Source organism: Canis lupus, chromosome 20, assembly GCF_003254725.2.
Source record: "Canis lupus dingo isolate Sandy chromosome 20, ASM325472v2, whole genome shotgun sequence".
Taxonomy (NCBI): Eukaryota; Metazoa; Chordata; class Mammalia; order Carnivora; family Canidae; genus Canis; species Canis lupus.
The window spans coordinates 20,405,327-20,417,065 of record NC_064262.1 but is presented as its reverse complement, the minus strand read 5'-3'; the positions used below and the strand labels follow the sequence as shown (position 1 = coordinate 20,417,065).

The window sequence follows — 11,739 nt, the reverse complement described above, 5'->3', positions numbered from 1 at the left end:
AGATACTTGGACCTTTCAGGTCAACAGATTATCAGAGTTTCCCAGGAGGTGGCTGTTACAGAATCCTAGTTCCAGTGAATAGGATTTTGCAGGTTTAATGGTGACGGGTAAAAAATAAATAAAAATTAAGCTCTGGTGGCTTTCACAAAATCTGCAGTGCAGAAATTCAGATGCCCTTTTCTGTTATATTAAATTGCTACAACACAACCTGAGGTTACTATGTGTTGTAAAAGATTGAAGGACTGTCATATCTTCTTCTCTCTCTGCAGGAGTCATTGTGTTTGCAGACAGAAAGCCATTTCCTCCCTGGTAGCAGACGGGCTCTGGGGTGAGCTATCCCTCAATAACCCATTAATTAATTGAACACTGATTAATGATTTTTAAAATATTTTTTGAATTTTTAATATTTGATTTTTCTAATTGTCATTCTTCAAGTTTTTTCCTAACACATAGGCAAGTATCTACCTGTCTCCTAGTCCCAATAACTCTTAATATTTTGCTATATTTTCTTCAAATGATTTTTTTCCAAAGAAATAAAACATTATAGAGTCAATGGAAGCTTCTTTCATATTCCTTTCTTAGAGATGCATCTGTCTTTATCTTTTACTACCATCTGTATAACAGTAAGCAATATAAAGTATTTTTTAAACTTTATTAAGGGATATTTTAAACAAAATTAGAGGGAATAGTATATGAATCCAATTTGAGGTTTTTAAATATCCAGGCAAATGAGATCATTGTCCACATATCCTCTTGCAATTTGATTTACATGCATCATTATATTTCTGAAGTGGATCCAGGTTGATACATATAGATCCATTCCATTCATTTTAACTGCTCTGGAGTATTCCATTATAGGCATGGCTACAAATTATTTTTCTGCATGTGGAATTTTAGGCACTTTCCCATTTTTCCAACAAGGCTACAGTGAGGATCCTTGTTCACATTTTCTTACTCACATGCAAAAGAGCTCTTTTAAAGAAGTGGAATCACAGAATTAAATGATATGCACACTTTGAATTTCACTAAGTTTAGCCCAATTGCTTTCCAAATAGTTTTACCAAATTGCACTCAAAACAAAGAACCTATGGGTTTATTACCCCATATCTTCACCAATACTTATTATTGTTAGAATTAAGCATTTTACCTATTTTAATGGCTGTGAAATGATATTTCTATGGTTTTAAGTTGTATTTCTTGGATACCAGTGAGGTTGAGCATTTTCAGAACTCTTGTAAGATGTACCTGAACACATCATTGACCATATTTCATTGGAGTGTTTATCTGTTTCTTGTTGTGCTCACTTCAGCAGCACATATACTAAAATATCTGTTTCTTGTTAATTTGTTTGACTAGATTCTAGTAATGAATGAACACTTTGTTTAGACACTATGGAAGGGGCTGGAAATACAAAATAAATGAGGCACAATGTCTACCCTAGATGACTTCTCAATTTAGTGGAGAGGAGAGTGCACATGCGAATATATATACAATAAAGACAAGCTCTGGGTGCTATTGGACCACAGGAAAGAGAGATGCAGTTGTCAAGAGCCTTTTAGTTGAAAATTATAGAAACCCAACTCAAACTAGCTTAGGTAAGGAGAAGATTTATTGGCTCATGTAAACTGAAAGTACAGCACGGCTGGATTCATGGCTCACACGGAGCCCTCTGGATTCTCTCTCTCTCTTCCTCCAATCACCTCTCATCTTTGCTTTGCTTCTCTGTGTGTTGCGCTGATTCTCTTGATCCAAACATGCTCTCTCTAGTGGCTGTGTTGGGAGTTCGAGGGGTGGAGTGGAAAAATGATAGCTGATATTACAAGGACTACTTGCTTATAGTTTATTGAAAGGAAAAGACAGAAACAGAGAGAAGGGAGACAGAGATAGAGGGACAGGGAGACTGGTTGATTAAGCTGCCTTATCCCAGTTTGGAAAATTCACGGAAAGGATGAATTCATGGAAAAATGCAAGTACTAAGAGTGGCCTAGTCCAGTGATAGCACAACCCTGAATGAGGAAGAACAGGATTATGGGTACATGTATGTTTGTGAAGGCAGGCACTGGCATTCCCAGCCCCAGCAGAACTACATGGAATGGGGAGGAGTTTCTCATCAAGTAAATACCGAACAGACAAAAAAAAGCAAGAGATGTACCGAGAAGTCTTTAGGGAAAGCCTCCTAAGAGAGGTACATTTTTGTCACCATCAGGAGCCCCGGGAGATATAGATGCAAGAACAATGGATTTGGATCTAGGAGATTATGGTGTCAATTCCAACATTGATACCTACAAGCTATGTGATTGCTTAACTACTAAACGTCCTAAGCCTGTTTCTTCATCTGTCAAATCAGGATGGTTCTAGCAACTTTCTAGGGCTGTGGCAATTATAAATGTTATAACCATCCACATGCTTTTGCTGACCTCAGATTTTGCTGAATTCAAGTTGCTCCAAATAAATGGGACATTGGCAGCTGACTTCATTACACTGAGATCTTTGCTGCACTAGAGAATAAGGCTTTATTCTTCTGTATTAAATATTTATTCGCTTGTGCTAAGAATGATAGTGAATGAAAATACTCCCAACATATAATGTATATTTAATTGTTATTTCATTTTTGATACATTTCCATCGATGTCTTTTTTGTAGTGGTAGTCAATCCTTTTAATAAATATTCATCTTCATTTGAGTGCAAGAGTGGATTCATTGGTTTCCAATACTATATTTTTAAAAGGGCACATTTTTAAGCACCAGTGATCTTTTAAAGTCTCTTTTGAGCTTCTGGAACATTGTTATTTTCAACTGGAATTAGAGAACATTTCTGACATATTTCAAGCAATTTCACCAAACAAGGATGCAAACACATGTATTACATTAAGGAAAAATACAAATGCGAACGAGCCTTTATGAATAACAGGTAATGATATTTCAAGGACGATGCAGAACCATTCATTTCCGATATTCTCATTACCATTCCCAGCAACAGGCATATATGTCTCTCAATTCCTGTGTAGTTCTGTTAATCTCTCTACACAATATTCAATTTTCTTACAACGATTCAGCTGATTTATTATTTCCCTCTTGTGTGTTAACTGCTAAAGATGCAATGTAACCCCATAAATTTGTTTCAGTCTCTTAGTTTCTATACCCAAGGTCATTAATACCCCCCAAAATATCCTTTGCTTACATCACTCCTTTAAATGTGCTCTTTCTTGCCCAATGAGCTGTTACATAATTACATGGTGCCAGTAACAATATCATCTTGTTTTTATAGTTTTATGATTAAGGATATAAAAATGAACTGAATTGAAGAAAATGTTAAAAGATATTTGCAAAATATAAGAAATTGCTACCATAGTTTATCACATATAAATGATATAGTATGTATACATTTAAAATTGAATTTTCTTAGTATATAGTTTAAAAATGTGGTTGAATAAAATGTGCTATATTAATGTGTGACCTGATGGTTCTATATATACAGAGTATGTCTTCTTTAGTGTAGGGTTAAAATGATTATGAAATATTTATCTCCCCCCATTATAACCAGGTGTTTTCTATTAAATATTCTCATCTAAAGTTACAGTGCTGGGATCCCTGGGTGGCGCAGTGGTTTGGCGCCTGCCTTTGGCCCAGGGCGCGATCCTGGAGACCCGGGATCGAATCCCACGTCAGGCTCCCGGTGCATGGAGCCTGCTTCTCCCTCTGCCTGTGTCTCTGCCTCTCTCTCTCTCTCTCTGTGTGACTATCATAAATAAATAAAATAAAAAAAAATAAAAAAAATAAAGTTACAGTGCTTGAGAAAAGGGAAAATTTTTAAATGGGATCAGCTCCCATATCATACGAATTTCAACCTGTTACAGCTTGAAATATACTAGGGAATAGACAGGGTAGCCAATTGTCCCAGTTTTTCAGGGACCATGGGGGTTCTTGGGATGTGGACTCTTTTAGTGGTAAATCCAGGAAAATCCCAAGCAAATTGGGATGAGTTGGTCTCCTTATTAGTAGTTTGGTTTCAGTTCTTCATCCCTATCTCTCTGCACCCACATTTTTGCTAGCACTTTACTGTGGCCAACACATAGCTCCTTGTCCCTTGGCTCTGGGCTTGGCCATGTGACTTGTCTAGGCAAAAATATACGGGAAGAAGTGATAGTGTGCTTCTTCCAAGGTTTCAGAGGCCTGATGCATTTCAGGTTTTACTCTGTGTCTCAGCAATAGGCCCTAAGTAGCTCACTGGCCCAAGGAAGATGAGAAATATTAAAACATAGAGCCAGTCCAGCTGACACACAGACCAGAGATGAGAAGAAGAGTTAGTTGCCCAGCTAAGTTCAACAGAACCTCAGGCAACCAGTACATGCAGGAGTAGAAAATGTTTACTGTTATAATGCCACTGAAATTTTTGTGGTTGTTAAATATAATTATTACAATAAAAGCTAATTGATAAAGTTGGTAATAATTACTCATTCAATAAATACCAATTCTCCTATTAGTTGCCAGGCACTGTGGATGCAATGACTAGCAAGATGGACAGAATTCTTATTCTGATGGAACTTGTAGACCATTGCAGTGGTCCTTGAGACCCTTTTGGGAAGGTCTGCAAGGTCAAAATTATTTTGATAATAATACTAAAACACTATCTACTTTTTCTCCTTTACACTGTGTTGACATTTGCACTGATGATACAAAGACAATGGTGGGTACATACACTGCTGGTACATTGACATAAATCAAGCATGTATTCACCACCATTAGGCACTTTCAGTTAAAAAGAAAAACACATAACACCAGTTTCATTTATGAATGTTCTTGATGAAGCAGTAAAACTCATTGAATTAAAGCTCCACCCTTAGGGAAAAAAAAAAGCTCCACCCTTGAGATGAATACCTTTTTTATAATCTGTATGACACAATGGAAGTACACATAAAGCTCTTCTGCATACTAATGTATGATGAAGTAGTCAATCAATGGTTGAAAACTGGCTACTCATTTGAACGGAAAAGTCAAATCCCTACCTCACAGCATACCCCAAAACAGAATCCGTTCCCACTGCAGATTTAAATACAAAAATAAAATAGAATGATACTAGAAGAAAATGTAGAAGGATATATTTTTTATAACCCTGACTTGGGACACTTCTTTGTCAGCATTGTACAAAGGCCAGAAAACATGGAGGACTTCAGTTTTTCCTATATGTTTCAGTATTGTTTTAATTTCGATGTGGATTTTTTACTAATAAAAATAATAAAGCTAACCCCATTAAGTAAACAAAACAAATCGATGCCAGCATTTTTCTTAACAAATTGCAACACAGGTTTCATTGATGTCATATGAAGAAGGAGCAAATGTTAAGTACAATTATTCCACAGCTTAATGGTGGATCTCATCGGAAAACAAGTATAGACGATCTGAGACTCATCACACCATCTGTTATACAAAGTCAGCATTTGATCCCCTTGAGAGTAATGGCCCATTATGTAAACTACATAATTTCCCTAGATGTTCCAGAGGACCAGGATTTTAAAAAGTCCATGACAGTTTATTAAAACCAAAATCAGAGAGAGTAAACACAACCTCACAATGTTCTAGTTGTAAGTCAATTGTTAACAGCTACCCTTAATATTTTTCAGGCCTGATGTGTCTTATTCCTGGATTATGGCGCCAAAACCTATGGCTTCAAATTAATTCTTATTAAAGAACCATGCAAAGACTGCTTTTTAAGTGGCAGCCCACAGAAATGGGAAGGATATGCATTAGGTTCTAAGGTTTCACAGGGCCTGCTAGTACATATTCCATATGCCATTATAGGAATTAGAAAAAGACATCTCTCCCGACAGACAAATTAGAAAAAGACTCCTCCTCTAGATGGAAGAATTAGAAAAAGATACCCCTTCCACTGGGTGGATGCAGTAGGGCATTAGCTGGATTTCCATGTCTCTTAGCTCCCATGGCTGAAAGCCTATTGGGAGGGTACAGCCCAACCAGCTGTGTGCTATAACCCCACATCTTCACAACATAAACTCTGATTCCTGCTCTCTGGTCACAGAATCAAACTTTAATGAAGCAATAATAAAGAATATGCATACGTATTATATAATCCCTCCTTGAATTACTTGCTACAAAAGGCTCATTTGGACATGTAGTGTGAGACAGAATGCTAATGGGACATAATCTTAAAGCTCAGGCTTGTGTTATGTGAGAGTGAGGATCGGCAAACAAGGGCCCATAAGCCAAATCTGGCCCGCCACCTGTTTTTGTTAATAAAGTTTTACCAGAACATACCCACACTCATTCATGTACTGTCTATGGCTGCTTTCCCTCTACAACAGCACAGTTGTGTAGTTTAAGAGAGACTGCATAGCTCACAAAGCCTAAAATATTTACTATCTGGACCTTTAGAGGAAAAATGTGCCAACCCCAGTATTAGATCACTAAATGGCACTATCTCCATCGTACTATTGGCCTTTGCCCAAATGATTTAAAAAAAAAAAGATTTTATTTATTTATTCATGAGAGACACACAGAGAGAGGCAGAGACATAGGCAGAAGGAGAAGCAGGCTTCCGGCAAGGAGCCGATGCGGGACTCGATCCCAAGACCCCGGAATCATGCCCTGAGCTGAAAGCAGATGCTCAATCGCTGAGCCAACAGGTGCCCCTGCCAGAATGTCTTTAATGCATTTAAATTAAATATTAATTTAATATTAATTTAATATTAATTCCTCAGCATATAAAAATAGCTTACATAATAAATATCCATGACGATCATATATATATGTGTGTATGTGTATATATATATATGTATATATATATACATATATATGAAAAACTATCTTTTAAATTGATAATTTAGTCATTCTGCCAGTGGACACTGCCAAGAAGCCTCATCACAGTCCCTCCGCCCACTGCTGGCATGTCTAAGTCAGAGTCTCCAAAGAACCTGAAGAGATGCGGAGGTTTGAGCTTTGAAACAAACTATGAGAATCTGAGGAGCCATTTGGAGCACTCATGGACTGTGCCCTAGAGGCGTTGGCCTTGTCACACCTGCCACGGTGGAGGAGGTGGGTGCGGCCATCAACTGTAAGGCCACACAAGGTGATGATAGAGTTGTAGAACCAAAGACGTCTGTCACAGGAGAAGATTCTCAAAGCCTTGGTGTCCAATTAACTGGGAACAAGATTGTTGTTGGTGACATGAAAGAAGACACTGAGGAACATTATCTAAGAGATTGTTTTGAACAGGATTGGAAAATGGACATGACTGACATCATGACTGACCAAGGTGGTGGCAAGAAGAGAGGCTTTGTTTTTGTACTATCTCATGACTGTGACGGTAGATGAGTTTGTCATTCAAAAACACCTTACTGTGAATGGCCCTAACTGTGAAGTAAGGAAAGCTCTATCTAAGCAAGAGATGGCTAGGGGCTTCATCCAGCCAGAGGTCAGAGTGGTTCTGGGAACTTTGGTGGTGGCCATGGAGGTGGTTTTGATGGCAATGATGACTTTGGTCATGGAGGACGCTTCAGTGGGTGAAGTGGCTTTGGTGACAGTCAAGGTGGCAGTGGATACAGTAGCAGTGGGGATGGCTGTCATGGATTTGGTAATGATGGGAGCAGCTATGGAGGTGGCAGGAGCTATAATGATTCTAGCAATTACAATAATCAATTTTCAAATTTTGGAGCAGAAGCTCTGGCCCTATAGTGGTGGAGGTTAATACTTTGCCAAACCATGAAACCAACTTGGCTATGACAGTGGTAGAAGGTTTTAATTACTGCCAGGAAACAAAAGTCAGCAGGAAGAGGAGAGCCAGAGACAGGGAAGCTACAGGTTAAAAGATTTGTGAACTCAGCCTTGGGGCAGGGCTTCACTGCTACAAAGAAGACATGTTTTAGACAACACTCATGTGCATGGGCAAAAAACTTGAGGACTGGATTTGTGATTAATTGTATAATAGGTTATTTTAGTTTCTGTTCTGTGGAAAGGGTAAAGCATTCTGACAAAGGGCTTTATTGTAGATTTTTTTTTTTTGCACCTATGCTGTTGATTGCTAAATGTAACAGTTTGATCATGACACTGAATAAATGTGTCTTTTTAAAAATAAGTAAAAAACAAATTAAAAATGGTGATAATTTACAACCTCAAACGCAGTTCAGCTTCAAGGATTCCATTGAAACTAATTGGATTTCTACAAAATCAAAGATTAAGGCAATATCCATTCGATTACCTAGTATTTCTTAATAAAGAACTCAGGTTACAAATTCCTCCATCAGATCATAAAAGAAAAAAGGTTGTCTTTGCAAATAAACTCATTCATTGACTTTTTAAGATAAAAACAACTAAGTACTTTGACTACCTCTTTACCAGGCTACTAGTACACTCATAGCTAAATATAGGACTCACCTAAAAGTAATTTCTCATTCTTATGAAACACCAGTTTTCCTAACCTATCACTTGTTCTGTTTTCATTTTTTAAAATATTTTTTCTTTCTTTATTTGACAGAGACAGAGAACATGAGAGAGAGAGCATGTGCATGAGCGGGGTGCAGTTGGAGAGATGGACAAGCAGATACCACACCAACATAGGGCTGGATCTCATAACCCTGAGATCAGGACTGGAGCCAAAACCAAGAGTTGGGCGCCCAACCTACTGAGCCACGCAGGCACCCCTATTCTGTTTTCATTTTTAATTTGTCTTACTTTTATATTATGTTGCCTATATTCTTTTTTTGAAAGGGGGAAGTTTATAAATCTTATACCACCAATCATTTGGTCCAGTGCTCCTTCCACCAACAGAATGATATAGGGAAAGTACATGAGTTTAGTGGCAACCAGACCAGGATTCAAATCTTAGCTCTGCCTCTTACTAGCACCGGGCTCTTGGACAATGTAGTCAACCTCTCTGAACCTCAGTTTCTTTAAGAATAAAACAAAACATTAATAACTATCTTGCAAACTTGTCAGGAGAAAGAATACTATCTAAAGTGCCCTTGAGATTACATTATACCATACCTACATAGTATAATATTAATTATCTATTTATTTTTATTTATAAAAATAAATAGTATACATAGTATACTACAGTATACTGTATACAGTATACTGTAGTAGTATACATAGTATAATATTAATTATCTATTTATTTTTATTTAAAACATCTAGAACTTGAAATAGCTCTGAAATGGGATAATATACCCATTCAATTACTCCAGCATAATGTTAGAGGAATACTATCACATGGCATCTTTGACAATAAAATGGCATCATCATTATACTAAAATTTCATTAAAAAATGAAATTATTCCTATTTAATGACCAATAATTTTTGTAATTTTCTTTACAAATGTGCTGTGGTGGTGGCTTTGTTGTAAGATAATCAGAATCACTGAGAGGAGTTCTTGAAATTCTTTCCTATGCATAATCATATTTATGATCCTAAATTGATATTTGGCAAGTGGAATAAACTGATAATTCACTCAAAACATTTTTCTATATACCATTTAATAATTCATCTTTGAAATGGCATTGTTTATAACATTACAGCCTCAATTTGCAACTGAATGTTCAAATTATGTGGAAGCCAAATCAAAATATATCAGGTACAAATCATAACAAAAATAACAACTATTATTTTGTCAAGGATTTTGATAGGATTTACCTGAAAAATGATTAGAACAACACTTTCATGAGCTACATGGTACTTATAACTTCTTATCCTAAAAATAATAAAGAATTAAAATTAGAGACTAGAGCAGACAGAAAAAGCAGGAAAAAAAGGAAAGGAAAAGAGAACACACTTACCCAACTCAAAAATCCGCTTTATTTGCTTGCAGAGTTTGGGATAAAGTAAACCCATCTCAAGTTATTACCTGAAAAGAAAGTTTTCCTTTCATGTGGCCACACATTGACCTCATCAAAGAAGAGGTTGTATTTGACTATTTGGGGTTTATCAATTTGAAACGTTTAAGTATATGATACATTAACATGTAGATAGTTAGCTTCTTCTCACCAGATCTGTGATTGGTACTAAGTCGCAATAAGTCCTCAGACTTAACAGGAGAGAGTCCTGTTTCGGTGGTCCCTTTAGAGGAGGTAGGATTTAGAGTCCCACAGGACTAACCCTATTCCATGCTTTGAGACAGCCATGTTCTGTCCCCATCCCAGGAATATATGGGGCCTCTCCCTTTCCTTCAACTTGGGCCTGTGGTAGGAATAAAATTTCCTGAGGATGCAGAAGTGCCCTTGAGGTCATGCCCAGGTCATGAGGTAGGAATGCCAGACTAAATCCAGGTCACTCAGTTAAATTTGAATTTTATTGGGCCGCCTGGGTGGCTCAGTGGTTTAGCGCCGCCTTCGGCCCAGGGTGTGATCCTGGAGACCCAGGATCGAGTCCCACGTCAGGCTCCTTGCATGGAGCTTGCTTCTCCCTCTGCCTGTGTCTCTGCCTCTCTCTATGTGTGTCTCTCATGAATAAATAAATAAAAATCTTTTAAAAATTTAATTTTATTTTATAAGATTTATTTATTTGTTTGAGAGAGAGAGGGTGAGTATGTGTGTATGCTCACTCAAGCACCAGAAGAAGGGGGAGGGGCAGAGGGAGAGGGAGAGAAGCAGACTCCCTGCAGAGCGTGGAGCCTAATATGGGGCTCTATCCCATAACCCTGCCATCATGACCTGAGCTAAAATCAAAAGTCAGAAGCCCAACTGACTGAGCCACCCAGGTGCCCTTAAATTTGAAATTTCTATCAACAACCCATAATTCTTCAGTGTAAGTGTGGGCCACAAAGCATTTAGGATATACTTATGCTGAAAAAGTTATTTATTTTTTGATCTGAAATTTATTAAGATTTTATTTATTTATTCATGAGAAATACAGAGGAGAGAGGCAGACATACATAGGCAGAGGGAGAAGCAGGCCTCTTGCAGGGAGCCCAATGTGGGACTCAATCCCAGGACCCTGGGATTGCATCCTGAGCCAAAGACAGATGCTCAACCACTGAGCCACCCAAACCTCCCTTGATTTGAAATTCAAATTAAACTGGACATCTTGTATTTATATGCTTTAGAAAAAACCTGCACACCCTCACTTGAGGGGCCACTTTTAGGTGATAGCATCGTCATTCTGGCAGGGGCTGGGAGACCAAAAACCAGTCCTAACGCAGCGCTCAATGACTGAAAATGACATGACACAGAACTTCCAGAGTAGTAAGATATTTCCTCTAGTGTGCATGCAAACATTCAACAGAGGTTGAACTGAGGCTCTTTATAATGAAAATAACAAACAAAATACTTGGTCTAGTTGGTTGCTTGGGGCAGGAGGGAAGAAAAATTCCCACTGATCTATAGATTCTGTTTTTTAAATGTAAAACCTTTAGGTGAATTATTACAATATAGCAAAGCTATTTGATTGATCTCACTGGTTTCATCCACTCTGTCGTATCGCTACCATCTTCCGGGGATTACCAAAGAGGATTTCTTGAATTTGCACATTAGCAAACTTCCTTTTGCCTAACCCTGTAAATCCAAGTCACTCACAGGCTTTGTGCTGGTCGAGTGCCTAAAATGACTTGGTCAGAGGTAATATGTTGAGTGCTGGGTGTGTAAAGTGCTTTACTTGTACCACTCTACAAGATGGGTGCTAATATTTCCATCTCACAAGTGGGAGGTGAAGACCCAGCCTGGAGAGTGGCTAGGCTTTGGTGGGTGGTGTGGCTCAGTGGTTGAGCATCTGCCTTTGGCTCAGGGTGTGATCCC

General features: G+C 38.0%; 1 pseudogene; it reads left to right on the top strand.

The window, feature by feature from the left end:
- Positions 1–6,902: 6,902 nt before the first annotated feature.
- Positions 6,903–7,689, top strand: LOC125753112 (heterogeneous nuclear ribonucleoprotein A1-like; annotated as a pseudogene).
- The last annotated feature ends 4,050 nt before the right edge of the window (positions 7,690–11,739 follow it).